Source organism: Budorcas taxicolor, chromosome 5 (genome assembly GCF_023091745.1).
Source record: "Budorcas taxicolor isolate Tak-1 chromosome 5, Takin1.1, whole genome shotgun sequence".
In the NCBI taxonomy this organism is placed as follows: domain Eukaryota; kingdom Metazoa; phylum Chordata; class Mammalia; order Artiodactyla; family Bovidae; genus Budorcas; species Budorcas taxicolor.
Window position 1 is genome coordinate 89,702,466 of NC_068914.1, and position 21,121 is coordinate 89,723,586.

The window sequence follows — 21,121 nt, forward strand, 5'->3', positions numbered from 1 at the left end:
AAATAAACTTAGGACTCTAATGAAAGACATCTTCAAATCTGTGTTTCTGAACCCAGCTAGACCGAACATGGTAACTTTGGGGTCAATAATTTATTAAACAGCATCCCAAAGAGCTAATCAACTAACTTTAACACAAACAGACTTATTTCCCTGAATCTTTTATCCTTTAGGCAGCTGGGCTGTGCCACTTATTGATTCACTTCTTTGCAAGTGTCATAACTTAAAAAAAAACAGACTTCAGTGAACACTCAGAAAAATGCCAACAATCAGCAACTGTCTAACTTAACTGATGCTGCTTTTACAGTTGATAATTAATTCATTCCTGCCTTTGAAAGCTTGTGGATCTTTGGACTTTGAAATTCCCTAAAGACTCTGTAAGACTAGTAGTCTGCTCTGATCAGGGCAGGCAATATGAGACCAGGGTAGCGTTTCCTTAAGTAATCAATAACTTCAGCTATTGAATGGTATTGCTCATTCTTTGATTGTCCACTTAAGATCCTCATCTGGCATCATTCCAAATGATGCCCTCAGACAAACAAGCGTACTGAATGGGCTGCCTGTGTCCAACTTGTTTGTTCTTAGATTTTCCTATCACATGAGTCGGTAACAACAATGATGGGTGCTCCAATCAGTTCCTTGAGCTCACACTGTTAAATCTGTTATTCTAGGATTTGTACCAAGTAGGTTTTTGTATAAGGCAATTTAGGCTTTTGATTTTGGTCTGGAGTGTACTATTTAATATGTATTTTTGCCATTAGTTCATAATTCTTCAGCTACTTGCTTTGCTTTTTGTTAGTCTACTTGTGCAAAATTTTGTCTCATGTTCTGTTTTGTCCTGAACTGTTTTGTTTACATTCACTGTATAAGGGAGAGCTGTTTGGAATGGATGGACACATAGGTCTGAAAAGCCTCCAGTGAAATTCAAACTGGCCCCAAGCACTAAAGGTTGAAGATGAGTACAATCAGTGACCAATCCAGGCAAAGGTGAGTGATGGGCCAAACTTCACCGTGGGTCACTCACTTTCATGACAGCATTACAGGGTCATGAACTGTGGGGCTGATTATGGGGCACCTTCCTAACTTCTGCTTCGTCAAGAGACCTGAAGATCTGTTTGTAAGAACACATTTGTTTAAAAGAATTTTTTAAACTCTTTCTGTGCTGCTATCATGGTGCACACGAAAGTCCCAGCTGATGCTCTCGAGAGCATCAATAATGTTGAAAGGAGAGGCAAGTATCAGGTTCTTACTAGGGTTGCTCCAGTCAGTTTCTGTGATAATATGATAATGAAGCATGATTACACTAGTGAATTTGAAATCAATGATTGCAGAGTTGAGAAAACTATTGTGAACCTCACAGGCAGGTCAAACAAGTGTGGAGTGATCAGCCCCTAGATCTGAGGTGCCACTAAAAGATCTAGAAAAATGGCAGAATAATATGCTCCTAACCCGTCAGTATGGTTTCATTGAACTGACAACTTCAGCTGGCATCACGGACAATGAAGAAGCAAGATAAAAACACAGGAGAGAAATTCCTGGGATCCTTTTTCTAGGGATAATACAAATATGAAAATGCCTCAATGGAAAAAAAAATTAAAGCACACTTAGATTATATCATATTCCCTCATAGCTCAGTTGGTAAAGATCCGCCTGCAATGCAGGAAACCCCTTCTGCTTGATTCCTGGGTTGGGAAGATACCCTGGAGAAGGTATAGGCTACCCACTCCAGTATTCCTGGGCTTCCCTTATGGCTCAGCTGCTAAAGAATCCACCTGCAATGCAGGAGACCTGGGTTTGATTCCTGGGTTGGGAAGATCCCTTGGAGAAGGGAAAGGCTACCCACTCCAGTATTCTGGCCTGGAGAATTCCATGGACTGTATAGTCCATGGGGTCGCAAAGAGTCAGACATGACTGAACGACCTTTACTTTCACTTACTTTCATTTTCACTTTATATCATATTGAGGAATAATTTACATTCAGTAAACAAGCAGATCTTAAGCACACAGTTAAATTTTGGCATATGACAATACCCTCCAACCTCAAACACAACTCTCATTAACATTTAAAACACTTCCATTATCCAAACAGTTCCCAATGTATCTCTTTCCAGTTAATTACCCCAACACCATTTTTTTTTTACGCTAGTGATCTCTCTCTTATTTGTCAAGGCCATACCTTTTCTAGGAAAAACTTCTGTGTCTTTTATAAACTTCCAATATAATCTTGACTCTTGCACTTTCATCGCTAAATTACAAAAATGGGGACTTTGACAACTACAGAGTAACAGGACTTATGGCCAACTTTTAAAATGTAAAAATTAACACTTTCAGAGGAATTATAAACACAGAATAATTATGAGGAAAAAAATAACATTCAATAATCAACTCCTCTAATTGGTATTCCAAAGATTCATAATAAGATGACTAAGACAGCCTTCCTTTACTCCCCTGCGCAAACCTTTGGAAACCTACCCACCCTGAACCACTGTCTCTTTATACTTCCCAAAATGCCTTTCTATTCCACTTACTCCTTGACCATACCACTGAAATGCACTACTTTTCTTGACAGTTTCTTAGCAAAGAAATCTCTTAAACTGCTAGAGTAGAAGTCAGAGTTGTAGAAACTGAATTTAAAAACTGGTCTAGAATTTAGTTGGAGTTATGTTTAAAGATTTTTCTAAATCTCAGGTAGACGAACAGAAATTTGTTGCAGAATCCCAACTGAATTACTAAGTACTTAATTTTATCATAGAAGAAAGAGACTAAAAGAAGGAGGACAGTAAAGACCAGATTCAAACAGTCCAGCATATTTAAAAAAAAAAAACTGGCCCTGAGAGAAGAAAAATTTAGGAAATATACTATTTCAGGGGTAGATTTCTCAACATTTAACACTGTAAACAAAATGAACACAGGAAACAAAATATATTAACTTCAGGAAATTTTAGAGAGAGACATGTTCTTTCTGTAAATGGTCTAAAGACCTGAACAGGAAACTGAAAATGAAAAATTAGAAAATCTACAATAGTTGAGCATTTTCAGAGATCCTCACAAAGTAAACAAGCCAGAAAGAAAAACTAAACCAAAAGGTTTTTCTTTTCTAAGAAATGGGAAGCTGTGAACGAGGACACTTGTATATACTATAAAACGTAAACATTTCTGGGAATTACATTTCTTAATGAGATGATTAGGGTCCTTCTTTCTTCCCAGTTGCTTCATTTATCCAAAGTATTACTTATTGCTAGGATGAGACAGGTTCACCTATATTACTGCTTGATTAGTAATTTGTTCCTTCTACTTATTATTGATAAAAAGCATAGTATGGATATAGATGATACTTTCTTTATCCATTCACCAGCTCATGGATATTTTGGTTTGTTTCCAGCTTGTGGAAATTATAAATAACACTTGTCAGTTTAATTTTAGTAACCCAAACAAGAATTTTAACTGTAGAGCCCCAAATTCACAAGAAATTGAAAACTTTTCAAATCTTCAAGTAGGAAATATGAAAATCATCAACAGACTTTCGAATACAAAAACAGTGACAAAACAAATTTAACATCAATAAGCAGCTTTCTAACAAGGCACACTGATAAGAGGGAACCACAAATGAAGTAAGTCATTCCCTTTCATTAATTTTTTTGCCAATATTTCCTTATATGGACAAAAAAGCAAAATATTCTTATTTAAATCCTACTAAATACCAACTCTTGGGATAGTATTTTCCTTAATAATAATAAAAAAAAAGCCAAGATTGGAACTAATACCTATTTTTTAAATTTGTGCCTTCTACTACACCAGCTTTGAAAAAGTGTTTACAGATTCTAAGCCAAAGATAAAAAGAGGATTTCATTATGAATGCCAACTCCGAATGGCTGGCAATGGCCATTAGTTCAGTTTTTAAAATTTCATGCATAATTTTAAGGTAGGTAGAGTTATATCAGAATTTCAAAGGTGTTATGATAATTGTTGTTTGAGTCACTGAAAACAATTGTTCTCATTCACTGAACCCCAAAGAGGGACAATTTTGACAGCACAGCAGAGTGGTTCACAGCATCTACATTTTAAAACCTGATTTTGCATAATCTTTGGCAAGTCATGAAACCTTTTAGAGCTTCACTTTCCTTACAGGGAAAATGGAGACAGTAATGCCTATACAGTAAGGTTGTGAGATGGATATACAAAAACACAAACTCCACAAAAATGACAATGTTTGTCTTTTCTTATATCCCCAGAACCTCAAACAGTGACTGGCATACGAAATGTGGTAATTTCCCTCAAGAGTCCTTGCACATAGTAATAATCAGTAAAAGATAGCTTTAAAAATAATTGTAATAGCAATGGTCTGGGCCACTGCTCAATACAGTGTAGCAGAACTGATGTTCCCTCATCTGAGAATCACTGGTCTACCCTTTTACCTACTAGTTTAACAAAACACTAAGAAAGGAGGAGGACTACTGCTATTCAGTGTTTGTCTAGTTTATTAATAGAAAGTTTCTTCTAGGTAGGCAAAAAGATACAATGCACAGCCTTAAACTATTTTCCAATCATATGTGGGTTTCCATCCTTAATTTAGCCCTATTACTACAACCAGTTTAGAATATGTTAAAAACTAACTGAACTATATTATAAATTTAGCTATAGTTACTATATTCCACTAAAATCTAAGAGGCATTTTTAAAATATATTTTAACATCTCTGAAACTGGAATGTATCTTATAGGAAACTCTCGCTGTCAATACAAAATGTAATATATATATTAATATATACTAATTATCAGTATTTTGAATTATTTTAAAATGTATTTTTTTCTGAGAGTTTTATTACTAATAAGCAGTAAATTTATAATACACAAATGAAAATTAAAGCCAGAAGGTGAAAGAGGAGTCATGGAGTTGTCTTGTAATTGTAGCATGTTATTATAACTTAAAAATGGTGAAATCTATTAGAATTATAAAAAAAGGGGGGGAGTGCACAAAGGCAGTCAGAAGGTATAAACTTGCAGTTATAAGTACATACTAAGGATATAATGTACAACAGGATAAAACTAACACTGCTTATGTTATATGAAAGTTCTTAACAGAGTAAATCTTAAGAGTTCTCATTACAAGGAAAAATACTCTTTTCTACTTTAATTTTCTATGTATATAAGACAATGGATGTTCACTAACTTGTGGTAATCATTTCACTATGTATCTAAGTCAATTCATTATGCTGAACACCTGAAACTTTTACAGTGCTGTACATCAATTTTATCTCAATAAAATCAGGAAAAAAAAAAGGTGGCCAATATAAACTCAAAAATGCCAAGTTTAGCCAATCACTCAACTCACAATGAATAATAATTATAAAATATTGATAAACATATTTGCTATTCTGTATTACGTATAATGGGCTTCCCACATGGTGCAGTGGTAAAGAACCCACCTACCTATCAATGCAGGAGACGCAAGAGATATGGGTTTGATCCCTGGGTCAGGAAGATACCCTGGAGTAGGAAATGTCAACCCACTCCACTATTCTTGCCTGGAAAATTCTATGGACAGAGGAGCCTGGTGAGTAACAGTCCATGGGGTCACAGAGTCAGACATGACTGAGACTGCACGCATACACGTGCACATGCACACATATTGCATATAATATTCTACACTAACAAGACCCAGGACACACCCAAGGTCAGACATTACTGTCCCTAATTAAGAACTACAAGATTATACATCTAAAAATCATTGGGGAGGGACTTCCTTGGTGGTGCAGTGGTTAGAGTCTGTCTCGCAGTGCAGGGAACATGGGTTTGATCCCTGGTGGGGGAACTAAGATCCCAGATGCTATGGAGCAACTAAGCCTACACGCCACAGCCAGAGAGCCCGCTCGCAGAAACTACTGAGCCCACGCACCCCAACTAGAGAGCCCACACACCCCAACAAAAGATCCCGTGAGACACAACCAGGATCTCATGCGCCACAACTGAGGCCTGATGCAGTCAAACAAACAAACAAACAAACAAACCGAGGAAACTTTAAACACCATTACAAAATGAAAAACAGATGCAGTAAAAAACCTCTTGGCTTTTTAGTTCATGTTGACATTTACTGAAGACCCACTCTAAACCAAGAATTGTGCTAAAACCTGAGAATTAAAAAAGAAAATCTAAGAAATGACACCCTCTATCAAGATTACTGTATTATAGCACTCAATATTCAACAGGCATATATGAGTACCTTCTACATGTCAGGCTTTGTTCCAGGCAAACAGAATAAAGCAGTGAATAAAATACCTTGCCCCCAAAATTTACAGTTGGGGGGGGGTGGGTTGAGACAAATAAAATCAACATAAAACATGGTAATTTGACAAGTACTATGGAGAAAAAGGTATAAAACTAGTTAAGGGAGATAGCAAGGAATGGAGAGATTATGTTAGTCAGGGTGGTAATGAAGGACTTGAAGTCAAAGTACTATTTAGCTCAGTACTCAAGTCATTTCAACAAACTGTTATCAAATCCTATTTTCAACAAAAGATTCTATCATCAGGCTTTGTTCTGCTCAATATTTTTAAACCAACATCTTTGGTGGGATGATGTTTAATTAATTTGTGGCTGAACTTAAATATGAATTTGAGATAGTTATAGACATTTGTTTGGGATCCACAAGAGAGCTCAAGACTTCAATGTCCCTCCTTCCTTTGCTAATTGGGATATAAATGGGATTTCTGGTGGCTCAGACGGTAAAGCGTCTGTCTGCAGTGCAGGAGACCTGGGTTCGATCCCTGGGTTGGGAAGGTCCCCTGGAGAAGGAAATGGCAGCCCACTATAGTATTCTTGCCTGGAAAAATCCCATGGACGGCGGAGCCTGGTAGGCTACCATCCAAGGGGTTGCAAAGAGTCGGACACAACTGAGCAACTTCACTTTCACTTTTCAAACATAGCTGGTCTTATGAGGCAGCATTATTCAATATGTACAAAATGCCCCTTGGTGATTTCCTTTGCTAACTCTATATAGGAGAATATTCATTATCCTTCACGGTAGAAAAAATAACACAGGGATCAGGACAGAATGTTATTGACTCACAAATACTTGGGATGCAGTCCTTAGGAGGGTAATGTCAGAAACATCTGAAGTATTTTCACACTATCTCAGCCCATAGTGACTGTTCCTCTTTCTGACAGGCTGCATCAAATACTTTCAGTTCAGTTCAGTTGCTCAGTCGTGTCTGACTCTTTGAGACCCCATGAATCGCAGCACGCCAGGCCTCCCTGTTCATCACCATCTCCCGGAGTTCACTCAGACTCATGTCCATCGAGTCAGTGATGCCATCCAGCCATCTCATCCTCTGTCATCCCCTTCTCCTCCTGCCCCCAATCCCTCCCAGCATCACAGTCTTTTCCAATGAGTCAACTCTTCCCATGAGGTGGCCAAAGTACTGGAGTTTCAGCTTTAGCATCATTCCTTCCAAAGAAATCTCAGGGTTGATCTCCTGCAGAATGGACTGGTTGGATCTCCTTGCAGTCCAAGGGACTCTCAAGAGTCTTCTCCAACACCACAGTTTAAAAGCATCAATTCTTCAGCGCTCAGCCTTCTTCACAGTCCAACTCTCACATCCATACATGACCACTGGAAAAACCATAGCCTTGACTAAACGGCCCTTAGTCGGCAAAGTAATGTCTCTGCTTTTGAATATACTATCTAGGTTGGTCATAATTTTTCTTCCAAGGAGTAAGCGTCTTTTAATTTCATGGCTGCAGTCACCATCTGCAGTGATTTTGGAGCCCCCAAAAATAAAGTCTGACATGGTTTCCACTGTTTCCCCATCTATTTCCCATGAAGTGATGGGACCAGATGCCATGATCTTCGTTTTCTGAATGTTGAGCTTTAAGCCAACTTTTTCACTCTCCTCTTTCACTTTCATCAAGAGGCTTTTTAGTTCCTCTTCACTTTCTACCATAAGGGTGGTGTCATCTGCATATCTAAGGTTATTGATATTTCTCCCAGCAATCTTGATTCCAGCTTGTGTTTCTTCCAGTCCAGCGTTTCTCATGATGTACTCTGCATAGAAGTTAAATAAGCAGGGTGACAATATACAGCCTTGACGTACTCCTTTTCCTATTTGGAACCAGTTTGTTGTTCCATATCCAGTTCTAACTGCTGCCTCCTGACCTGCATACAGATTTCTCAAGAGGTAGGTCAGGTGGTCTAGTATTCCCATCTCTTTCAGAATTTTCCACAGTTTATTGTGATTCACACAGTCAAAGGCTTTGGCATAGTCAATAAAGCAGAAATAGATGTTTTTCTGGAACTCTCTCGCTTTTTCCATGATCCAGCGGATGTTGGCAATTTGATCTCTGGTTCCTCTGCCTTTTCTAAAACCAGCTTGAACATCAGGGAGTTCACGGTTCACGTATTGCTGAAGCCTGACTTGGAGAATTTTGAGCATTACTTTACTAGCATGTGAGATGAGTGCAATTGTGTGGTAGTTTGAGCATTCTTTGGCATTGCCTTTCTTTGGAATTGGAATGAAAACTGACCATTTCCAGTCCTGTGGCCACTGCTGAGTTTTCCAAATTTGCTGTCATATTGAGTGCAGCACTTTCACAACATCATCTTTCAGGATCTGAAACAGCTCAACTGGAATTCCATCACCTTCACTAGCTTTGTTCATAGTGATGCTTTCTAAGACCCACTTGACTTCACTTTCCAAGATGTCTGGCTCTAGATTAGTGATCACATCACCATGATTATCTGGGTTGTGAAGATCTGTTTTGTACAGTTCTTCCGTGTATTCTTGCCACCTCTTCTTAGTATCTTCTGCTTCTGTTAGGTCAGAACTTGATTATACACTCTTGTTTTGCTTTCTAAGAGGAAACAAAAGGTTGTAGAAGGCAATATTATCTTGTGATTGAAGAGGCTTGGCTCTATTTTAGTTTAGGTATGTAAACGCCTCCAGCAGCAAGGTGTTACTATTAGGGAATAGTGTGGATTATGCCCAAATAAAGTGAACACTTATACAGCTAAAGTCATTCCAAATCTAAAAACTGTGACTTAGTGAAAACCAACACACTTATTTGAGTTATGGAGATCTTTACTCTGGGCCACCAGTTTCTTTACTTCTGGACTAGATGAACTCTAAGGTCCCTTTCAATTCCAAAATATTGTTACATCAAGTTTTGAAGAATTATAAAGAGAAACAATTTTTTTAAAGTATTCTATTGTTATACTCCTTAATTAGTATAAAATGATACATCGCTGTCCACTGAACAACATGGGTTTGACCCATGTGGGGTCCACTTATTTAAAAAAATAAATTTGTATCACACAACTGGAGGTGGGCTGACTCCTTAGATGCTGAGGGCTGACTGTAAAGTTACACCTGAATTTTTGTCTGAACCTTCACGTTATTCAAGGGCCAACTGTGAAATTCTGTTTTGGTAATAAAATTTAATGATAATGTAAATTTTTTTTCCTATCTACATAATGGAGGTTTAATATTATAGACATTTTAGAATTATCTTTCAAATATAATACAGATAAAGCTAAATAAAAAGGCTTGAAACAATAAGGACAATCTTCCTGTTCATTTGCTGTCCTATCTATCAACACTACTGGACACACAACCAAGGCAAGATGCAAAAGCCTTCTACGTTTTCTTCTCCCTTCTGGCATGCTAGTCCAAAATGTTTTGTGAGGTCAATCAAGGGTTCTTTCAAACTAATTTAAGATTAGGGCCTAGGCATGAGGTTCTCCCTCAGGAAATATACTCCAACTATCAACCCAAATGAAGAGGTTGGTTGTACAGGATTATACATATTGATTACAAGGATTAAGACTGGGAAATAAACTATAAAAAGAAGCAAAAGGTCGTTGCAAGAGAAAAGTCTGCATATAAAATATGCAAAAACGTGGACTGGGGACCAAATGTCACAGGGCTGACCGATAAAACACTGAATAATGGATTCTAATTAAAGATTGCTTTAATTCTATTCTGGATAAAATACAATACACCATCAAACCAAAGGAACTTGGTATATTAATCCAGTAACAAAATTTGTTTCCATAAAGTTACCATGAAAATGTTTGAAATCAAGATTATCTTAAAAAGCAAACACATATTCTTTTTTTTTTTTAATGATGGACCTATGTTTTAATAAACAAAACAATCCTATATTTTAAGAAGGTGAAACCAAACAAATACTCAACTGACATTTTTAGAAACTTTCCTTAGCCAAGTATGGCCAATTCAGTTATCAATAAGGAAGTCATTTAGCTAAGTTTGAGGACCAAAGTTAACTTCTCCTTATACCATAAAAGTAAAAACTATACTACCTTTGCAGTCCAGGGTTGTAAAACATGGATTCCAGAAATAAGATCTAGAAAACTGGCTATTAATTCAATTTACCAGTGAGTTTTCACTGATTTCTAGGCTTGTGTTTTATCTATAAAACAGTGATTCCAATTTTCACAGTTAGTGGGCAGGTTAAATAAGAACACATAATGTCTATAAAAGCCTTAAATGTTAGTCATTACCATATTTATTTTGGTGTTCTCTATTTGGCTCAGAAATGTTTGTCAAATAAAAGGATGACTTAAAGACTAATAATTCATTTCAGCAAAGGAAAGAATATTTAAAATTTTTTAAAGGCCACTAACAAGTTAACTATTTTTAGATAAAATGCCATTTAAGTTAATTAGTTGTTGACAGATTATCATGAATTCCAATGGAAAATGAATTACACAAATCCTAACATTAAACACAAATTAAGGGTCTTCCCTGGTGGTCCAGTGGTTAACACTCTGTGCTTCCACTGCAGGGGACACGGGCTCAATCCTTGGTTGGGGAACCAAAATCCTGATGCCATGCAGTGCAGCTAAAAAAATAGATACATACATACATGAGATGCTCTGGGCATATATCCCAAAAAGTTCAATTAAAAAAAAATTAGATTTTTATACTTGCCCTGTAGGAACTGTAACTTCGGTCGAAAAGAAAATGCTCTACAGCAGGAACAGTATGAAAACCAACAACTTTTGGGTTCCAGAGACACTTCAGTTCAGTTCAGTTCAGTTCAGTCACTCAGTCGTGTCCAACTCTTTGCGACCCCATGAACTGCAGCACGCCAGGCCTCCCTGTCCATCACCAACTCCCGGAATTCATTCAGATTCACATCCATCGAGTCAGTGATGCCATCCAGCCATCTCATCCTCTGTCGTCCCCTTCTCCTCCTGCCCTCAATCCCTTCCAGCATCAGTCTTTTCCAATGAGTCAACTCTTCACAACTTACCTGCTCTTAACTCTATAATCTTAATCTTTAAATCAGTCTCATTAATAAACGTAGAAAGTAGGTTATAAGAAAGTGAAAGAAAGAAAGTGAAGTTGCTCAGTCGTGTCCGACTCTTTGCGACCCCAACGGACTGTAGCCTATCAGGATCCTCTGTCCTTGGGATTTTCCAGGCAAGAGTACTGGAGTGGGTTGCCATTTCCTTCTCCAGGGGATCTTCCCGACCCAGGGATCTAACCCAGGTCTCCCACATTATAAGCAGACGCTTTACCGTCTGAGTCACCAGGGAAGTCAGGTTATAAGAATCAATACTTTAAAAGTGATAGCAACATTTTATAATTCGTTTCCATTAAAATATTAAGTCAAAAGGATCTCCAAATAGCTACAGTCAAATTAAAATTCCCTCAAAATTGCTGTGTGACACAGGGAGCTCAACCCAATGTTCTGTGATAGCCCAGAGGGGTGGTAGAGGATGGGACAGAGGTTCAAGAGGGAGGGGACATATATATACCTGTGGTTGATTCATGCTGATCTAAGGCAGAAACAAACACAACACTGTAAAACAATTATCCTCCAATTAAAAATAAATAAAAGTCTACTAAAACATTGGTAATTCAAGCAATTTTCCTATCCTCAAGTTGTTTAGCTACAACCCTCCCTACATACCCTTATCCCACTCCCATCTGAAATTCTGTGATCTTAAACTATAAAGGGCTAAGTAAAAACACTTAACTACTGGTTCCTAAAGTCAAGTGACACTACCTCTCCCAATGAACACTTTCTGGAAGAGATATTTGATTTCTCCTTTCTGCCTCCTACTCCCAAAGTAGTATTTTAGTAGCTAAAGAGGATTACTGTGCCCTCTTCTCACTCTTAAATAAAATTAACTAATTCAAATGTTGAAAGAATCTGGACTAATCTTTTAGACACAATGTTAGAATTCAAAACTGATTAGAATAAAAAAATTTTTGGAGGAAAAATTAAGATGTCCAACCACTAGCTCATACCCTCTCTTAAAAATAAAACATCTGGAGCTTCTGGAACTAAAAGGTCCAGTGGTTAAGACTCTGCACCCCCAATGCAGGGGCACGGGTTTGATTCCTGGTAGGGGAACTAAGATCCTACATGTCTCACAACACAGCCAAAAAAAAAAACACCCTCCCAAACAAACAAAACCAAACAACTACGAACAGGGAACTGCAAAATAAACAGTAACTTAAAAACGAATACCACTGATATGAGAGGACAAATGGAAAATGTTTGCAATCTTACTAATTTTACACTCCACCAAGAAAACGGCCTTTTTTGTAAACCAGATTTCTAAATCTACTCAAGCACAGAATTTGCAGACCATCAAACTGTTCATAGCATTTTCTCTAGCCTGACCTTATTTATAACACTTCACAGAGGAAAAAAATTCTTCCTTTCACACTTTTCATGGATTAATATTGTCTGTAAATGCAGCTTATTCCAACATACACTATGATGTACTATTTAAGCAGTTTCCAGTTTTATTATTGAACTTTTTACTGCAGTTACCTTTCAGTTCAGTACTTGATGACATCTCTGAGAGAATATACTAACTAGAGTATAACTATTAGTAATCTGACAACTGCAGAAGAACCACATAAAGAAAACTTAATAGATTTCTTGTCAATACATGAGCAGGGCAGTTAAGTGAACCAAAAAAAAAAAAAAAAAAAAATCACACAAAAGGAGATCCCAACGTTTCAAAAGCAGGCAAGAATAAATTAATGGGGGCTCAAGATCACCTTATTAGTTTCTATCTGCTGGATCTGTGTCCCCCCTGGTCCCTCAGGTCCTCGGACATGTCCTAAAAATTACCTGTCAGCTTTTTCCCTCTTGTCAGATCTAGCTGTAAATTGCAAATTCTACAGGCTTACATAATGACTCAAAGATCTGCTGTGCTTGCTGAACTGAATGTAGGTAATTATTTGCTACATATCTTAGAATTCCATACATACACATAACTAAGAGGCCTTAGCTAACTATACTTTAAATTGGAAAAAAAAAAAAGGTAAAATAGGAAAATATAACAACAGTTAAAGAGCACAGATCTTAGATCAGATTACCCAGGTTAGAATGTTGGTTCTAACACATATTATTAGCTAAATGATCTTGGTCATGTTATTTAATCTCTCTGTGCCTCATTTCCTCATCTGAAAATGGGAAAAAATAGTACTTCTTTAAGCTAAAAAAAATTCAAATAAAGTAACTTATTCCACGCAAAATGCTTAACACAATGGTACTTAAAATTTTTTTATACTATCTAGCTGTCTAGAGCCCTTAAAACCTGAAGCACCTGAAAGGCTTCAAAAGCACACTATAGTATACCAGAAAACCGTATACCCCAGGGAGTTGTCATTTGTCTCTCTTTTTCACCCCATTATCAAGTCTGATCCATTCTACCTTGATGTCTCTGAAATCAATTCCATTCTCTCCACTCCATTACCTCATAAGGGCTCTCATTCTTTCTCATGTGGAAAAAGGGGGATATAGGATGCAAATATGAAGGGAAAACATTAATTTATTACACACTTGAATGTTCATGACCAGATGAGAGATGTTAGCTTTAATTGCAAAGATAAAGAGGCAGGGCATTCCAGAAACTTGAGAAAAAACAAATATGACAGCTATATTTCAGTAGCTTTTATATCCTAGAAGATGCTTTTAAGTTTAGAACTTTAAAATGTTTATAGCATTTGTACTGTGTTAGCTCACAACCAAGTAGAATTTACAGAACAAAACACTATTGCACAGAAGAGAATTGACTGCCTATAAGGATATACTTAGTCGTGTCCGACACTTTGTGACCCCACAGACTGCAGCCCATGAACCTCCTTGTCCAAGGAATTCCCCAAGCAATAATACTGGAGTGGGTAGCCATTCCCTTTCCCTGGGTATCTTCCAGATCCAGGGACCAAACCCACGTCTTCCACACTGCAACAGACCACTTGCAACGCAGGAGACCTGAGTTCAATTCCTGGGTTGGGAAGATCCCCTGGAAAAGGGGATGGCAACCCACTCTAGTCTTCTTGCCTGGGAAATCCCACAGACAGGGAAGCTTGGCGGAATACAGTCCATAGGGTTATAAGAGTCGGTCATGACTTGCGAGACTAAACCACCACCAAGGATATGCTAGGCAAGGTTTCCCTAAATGGATATTTAATCCAGACCAGTGGTAGTTTAAGAAACAGGTAGATTCACGGGGAGATGAGGGCATTCTGGGAAAAAAAGATGAGCATGAGAATTCATTACATCATGAGTACATGGGAAAGGGTGGCAGGTCAAAGAGGATGGGGACTCCTGACCTGTACTCTGTAAGAAACTGAGAAACAAAGAGTTTCCAAGTTGGGAATGAACATATGTGTTTTAAAAGAAAACAGAAAAAGAGTATTAGTTTTCTCAACTCTAGGAAGGAGTTTAGTGCAGGTAAAAGATCACAACTGAAGTCAAGATAGTGACAGAAGGAATAAAGAGAATGGATACTTGAGAAATGTCTAAGTCAGAATCAAGAGAACACGGGGACAGACTAGAATGGGTGAGGAAAGGAAAATGAGATGTAGCATGATCAAACAAATGGACATAGAGGAACTAAAGAGCCTCTTGATGAAGGTGAAAGAAGAGAGTGAAAAAGCTGGTTTAGAACTCAACATTCAAAAACAAGATCATGGCATCTGGTCCCATCACTTCATGACAAATAAATGGTGAAAAACGGAAACAGCAAGAGACTTTATTTTCTTGGGCTCCAAAGTCACGGCGGAGAGTGACTGCAGCCATGAAATTAAAAGATACTTGTTCCTTGGGAGGACAAACCTAGACAGCATACTAAAAAGCAGAGACATCACATTGCCAACTAAGGTCCATACAGTCAAAGCTATGGTTTTTCCAGTAATCATGTATGGATATGAGACTTGAACCATAAACAAGGCTAAGCACTGAAGAACTGATGCTTTCAAACTGTGATGCTGGAGAACACTCTTGGGAGTCCCTTGGACAGAAAGGAGATCAAACTAGTCAATCCTAAAGGAAATCAACCCTGAAGATTCACTGGAAGGACTGATGCTGAAGCTCTAATAATTTGGCCATCTGATGCAAAGAACTGACTCACTGAAAAAGATCCTGATGCTGGGAAAGACTAAGGGCAGGAGAAGGGGGCAACAGAATGAGATGGTTGGAAGGCATCATTGACTCAAAGGACATGAGTTTGTGAGATAGGGAAGGACTCTGTCAAATAGTGAAGGACAAGGAAGCCTGGTGCGCTGTAATCCATGGGATCACAAAGAGTCGGATGCAACTTAACAACAACAAATCTCAACTTTAAGGTTTTATAATTTTAGTTGTAAACCTTTATCAAATGAACTCTGATAGAGTCTTTTGCCTGTTTATGAGAAAAAGAAATATGAACAGAAAAAAATGCTGTACAAAACCAAAAACCATTCTAGGCTTAATGAGTTTCTCAGGATAAAACACTCAAGTGACTAGCTTGTATTGTACAACCAATCATAACATATAAAAATTATTTGCCTACACTGTGTCTTTGGACTTTGTCTTTTTCCTCTTTATCTTTTACATGGGAGATTAAGCACCTTACATCCTATTTCTGATTTCTCTAGGAACAGATACAACTGCTATAGTGACACTATTGCCAGCATTTATTCCATATTTTTTTTAAAGAAAGTCTAGCTTAAAAATAAAATGTATCTATTAAAAATCAACAAAAACTACTATAAGCAAAAAAGGGCAGATTTCTTTCTCACGTGAAAAGGATATAGCTCTTCTCAACGTTAATGTAAATGTTCCTGTTTTCTTGTCTTCTCAAGTTTTTTCAACATCCAGATCCCTCTTTACATTTCTACAGAAGATTTAATGTTGAATACACTAGTTTTAAGGGAACAAGTAATTTTTCTACAACAATGTAGCCCAGGACATAAGCCTGCAAGTCTCACAAGGTGGCAAAAAGAACCATAAAAAGCTAAAATACCAAATGGAGTCTATTCACATTCTTAAAACAAGAAAAATAACAAAAGAATAATAACCAAAAAAACCATCCCAGAAGGGCCTATTTTAGCCCTCAAATTAAGGACACTATTTAGTGCGTGTCCCAGAATAGTTTCTGTCCCACAATGGCTTAACTGCTGACAAAATTTCTAAGGATTTTTAGTAGCCACTTTAAGTTATACACCTGCTAAAGATATTCTCAGCCAAACTCTGATTTACATAACATGAACAGACACAAAAGCTAATTCCAGCACAGGAATGCCTATGCACACATTACCCTAGATGTTTCTTTACAAACACAGTCTCTTGTTAATCCATGGTCCAAACTTAAATCACTTGAAGAGGTAAATTTCAAGCTGCCTTGGACTTTGCTGTATCTTATTAAAAAGTACATTTAAATAAAGCATTAACCATGTGACAGATGTTAAAAAATTTAGCACTACATTCTGATAAAGGTACTATATCATACACATATTCCTAAATAGATAATTAGTCAAATGCGTTTTTATTTGAACATTAAAGAATGTCTGTCCAAAATAAGTAATATTCAGAAACTTAATAACAGCCCAAGTGTCCCAACACCCCTCTCCTCCTAAGCCAATCACCTAGTTACCAGGGATTTATTAAACTGTCCTAACAGTTATAGGGCTTTTGAGGAGGCTTAGTGGTAAACAATCTGCCTGCCAATGCAGGAGACATGGGTTGGATCCCTGGGTCAGGAAGACCCCCTGGAGAAAGAAATGGCAACTCACTCTAGCCTTCTTGCCTGGGAAATCCCGCGGAAATAGGAGACTGGCAGGCTACAGTCCATGGCGTTGCAAAGAGTTGGACACAGCTTAGCGACTGAACAACAACATTTATAAGTGAAAAAGACAGCTACATCATAAAGGGGACTCAGGGTGACCAACAGTCTTGGTTTTAGCATTCCAAGTCTTGTGTCCCAGGAACTTCTCGGTCCGAGCAAAACAAGGTGGCTGGCTACCTTTGCTGGAACACATACTGATAGGAATTTTCTTCCTCTCATGTTTCATAGTTTTAAAGATGTGAAACTGTGGAAGCTTAGAAAAAATCTTGCAAATGTACTACAAAGCTTATCTTTCTTCACTACCATTTTTTTCTCTGAAACAAACATGGAAATTAAAAGCAAACTGTGCACAGCAGCACTTGTATGAGCCAAGTTTGAGTGTTTATGGTAACAAACAGTATTTGTACAGCCTTTACAATTTACGATGTATTTTGACATGACTTCTCTCATTTGGATAAAAATCCAAGGAATTTGTCATGAAGGAACAGTGTCCCTTTCTTAAGTAGGAAATTACAGCTTTCATCGAATTAGTATCTGAATACGTATTCAATGCAAATGATCATGAGGGTTACAAAGATGAACAAAACATGCTTGTTCTCAAGAAGCTTACAATTTCTTAAGAAAGATGAGACAAAAATCATGGAAACTGTGAGAAACACAACAATACTATGGAAATTGAGGAAAAGGTCAGGAACAGATTTATGAAGAAGATAGCAAATGACTAAAAGTTTTGGCATTAAGGAAAACATACCAGAGAAAAGTGAAAGCAAAGGCACAGAAGTCAGCAAAATGTAGGAATATGATTAGACTCTAAGATAAAGCACGGTCTGAGTGGATCTCAAGGTAAAAAAGAACAAGACAGAAAAAACAGCGAGAGAGTCTACATACAGTTAAGCTAAAACGAAGATCTCTGAGTACTGGTCAAGAGATCTGACTCCTTTTGTAATCAACCGTAGTGGATATTTTGAAGAAAACTATACCAATATGGAGAAAATTAAAGGCACTTCCCCGGTTTAAAATTTATTAATTTTTAATTGAAGGATAACTGCTTTATGCTTTACAGTACTGTGTTGATGTCTGCCATACCTCAGCATGATTCAGCCATGCATGTGTGCGCCCAGTCACTTGCGTCGTGTCCAACTCTTCATGACCCCATGGACTGTAGCCCACCAGGCTCCTCTGTCCCTGGGATTCTCCAGGCAAGAATACTGGAGTGGGTTACCATGCCCTCCTCCAGGTGATCATCCCAACCCAGGGATCAAACCCAGGTCTCCTGCATCTTCCGCACTGCAGGCAGTTTCTTTAGCACTAAGCCCCAGGGAAGCCTCATACATACATCCCCTCCCTCTTGAAGCTCCCTCTCACCCCCACCCCATCCCACCTCTGTTGTCACAAAGCCCTGGTTTGAGTTCTCTGAGTCACCCATCTGGTTTACATGCAGTGTTGTGCACGTCTCCATGCTGCTCTCTCCATTCGCCCCACCCTCTCCTCCCTACCCCACTGTCCACGGGTCTGTTCTCTTTGTCTGTCTCAACTGCCGCCCTGCAAATTGGCTCAACAGTATCATTTTTCTAGATTCCATATATATACATATATATATGCGTTGTTAATACATGAGATACTTTTTAAATGAATAAAAGGAGTTCTAACAGAAACCAGGGTAATACATATAGAAAAGTTCAGCATTTTTTAAAATATGATTAATATATGGCCTACTTTTAAAATGCATGAATTGATCTGTAAGATAAAATCTATTAACCAACATGATGAAAATCAAAATTAAGAGGTTAGAAGCAATATGCTGCCTAGAGGAAAGAAACTGCAAGAGACTGACAGAAGACACTTAAGACATTTCAGTTTTATCCCACAAGACCGTATGAATATGAAGCAGCTATTACATTCAGACAGAGAAGATACTAGACCCAGGCATCCTAGGCTCCCCCATCCTTTTTACAACAAGATGCTAACTTTCACACTTCACCATCTGGTATCCAAAGCATCCTGAGATTACTGTTAATAACACTACCATAGAACATGGCACTTGGGGTACTTGCCTAAGATCTCATCTGTACTGACAAACGAGGCAAATATATGGGGCAAGCCATATTTTTTGGACTTCCCTGAAGCTCAAACAGTAAAGAATCTGCCTGCAATGCAGGAGACCTGGGTTCAATCCCTGGGTCAGGAAGATTCCTCTGGAGAAGGGAATGGCAATCCACTCCAATATTCTTGCTTAGAAAATCCCATAGACAGAGAAGCCTGGAGAGCTACAGTTCATGGGGTCGCAAACAGCCGGATACGTCTGAGCGACTAACACTTATTTCTTACATTTTTCCTCAAGCTGCTTTGAGTATACCTAAATCATTAAAGGGCTTCCCTGGTGGCTCAGATGGTAAAGAATCTGCCTGCAATGCAAGAGACCTGGGTTTGATCCCTGGGTTGGGAAGATCTGCTGAAGAAGGGCATGGCCACCCATTCCAGTGTTCTTGCCTGGAGAATCCCTAAGAACAGAGCAGCCTGGTGGGCTACAAGCTGTGGGGTCAAGAAGAGTTGGATATGACTGAGTGACTAAGCACATAGAAAGCATTAAAAAAATAATCAGTTAAGGCTTAAATACCTCATGGCCAGAGATCTATATATAATGTTAATTGCCCTATAACCCACACTTAACACAGTGCCTGGAATACAAAGGCAATTATTTGTTGAATGAATCAAAACCAGTTTCCAGCCCTAGAGCACAGGTTGGCTAACTCCAGCCCACAGGCCAAATTTTACCATGTCTGTCTTAGGTAAATAATGTTTTCTTGGAACACGGCCATGCAATTGCGTACTGTCTACAGTTACTCAGACTAAATCAGCAGAGTTGAGTGGTTGTGACAGAGACTATATGGTCCACAAAGCCCAAGACATTTATTAACTGGCCCTTTACAGAAAGTTTGCTGATATTATCCTGGAAGAGCTAAGGATAGATCTTGTCTATTAATTAACTGTTGGGAAAAGGGCTTTAGTTCAAACAGCTACTCAAAATATTAATGGCTACCAGGAGTGCAGTTGTTAAGAATGATTTGGGGCACAAAGGGAAAAGAGTACAGTTCTCAATAATCAATGTCTGTTATGGTTTAGGAAAAGGAGAAACAGGATTGTAAATAAAAAACCTTTGAAAACTTCTGCTATAGAATATTTCATATTGTCTGATAGTTTCACAAAGATGAGTTAGCTGCAAAATAATATGCAAAAACCTCAACAGAAAACCCCAAAAGGAATCGAGAATGGTCCATGTGAATGCTTAGGACTGTCTCACAAACAACAATTTTGGTTCTGCTATGGTTGATGTTGCTCTATTTTACAACATTCAAGAGGTACCTTATTCACTTGGTCCACAGATTCAGTTGTTTATTTGTAAGGATGAAAAAAGTATTATTAGGAGAACTTAAGGTAAGACTCCAACATATCCCAAAACTCCATCATGTTTTACATATAAAACTGAAAAGGGTATCTTGGGTAAAGTATATTCTTTACATGTGAAGCTAAGTTTGATTTATTAAATCTTCTCACTTTGATTATGAAGTAGCTAATAAACAGCCTAACAGTAAAGTATTCATGCCCTGCAAAGTTTTCTTTCATTTTATTTTTAAAAGTTCTTTGTTTCTTGGGCCTATGTCAAGTACTTGTGCCCCAGCTACCTAGGGAGTCTTCAAAACCTAGTACTTGGCATTTTCAGATTGTCCACAAAGACTCATTTAGGTCTGCGCGTTTTCAGACACTGAGTCTCTCTAAAGATAATGTGAACACCCACATCTGTATGTTCATATATGACATTTATAGTCAGATATTATGTTTCTGTCAGATGCAGCCTGGCCAGGGTATTGGCCATACCCTGGTGGGATAGAAAGTAAAGAGCCATGCATTCGATATTTAAGTGGCAAGGCACTGATGGGAATGGTTGGATGGGATGTCACAAGGTCAGATCACATTTAAATCTTAAAGCCCCTAAAGTCTAGGAGAATTAAGTGATATTAGACCAGTGGTTA

General features: G+C 38.0%; 1 protein-coding gene and 1 pseudogene across 1 annotated transcript in view; one reads left to right on the forward strand and one right to left on the reverse strand.

The window, feature by feature from the left end:
- Positions 1-21,121, reverse strand: part of RAP1B (RAP1B, member of RAS oncogene family) — a 46,284-nt gene that overhangs the window by 12,817 nt on the left and 12,346 nt on the right. The window lies entirely within an intron of this gene.
- Positions 1,168-1,550, forward strand: LOC128047463 (40S ribosomal protein S15a-like; annotated as a pseudogene).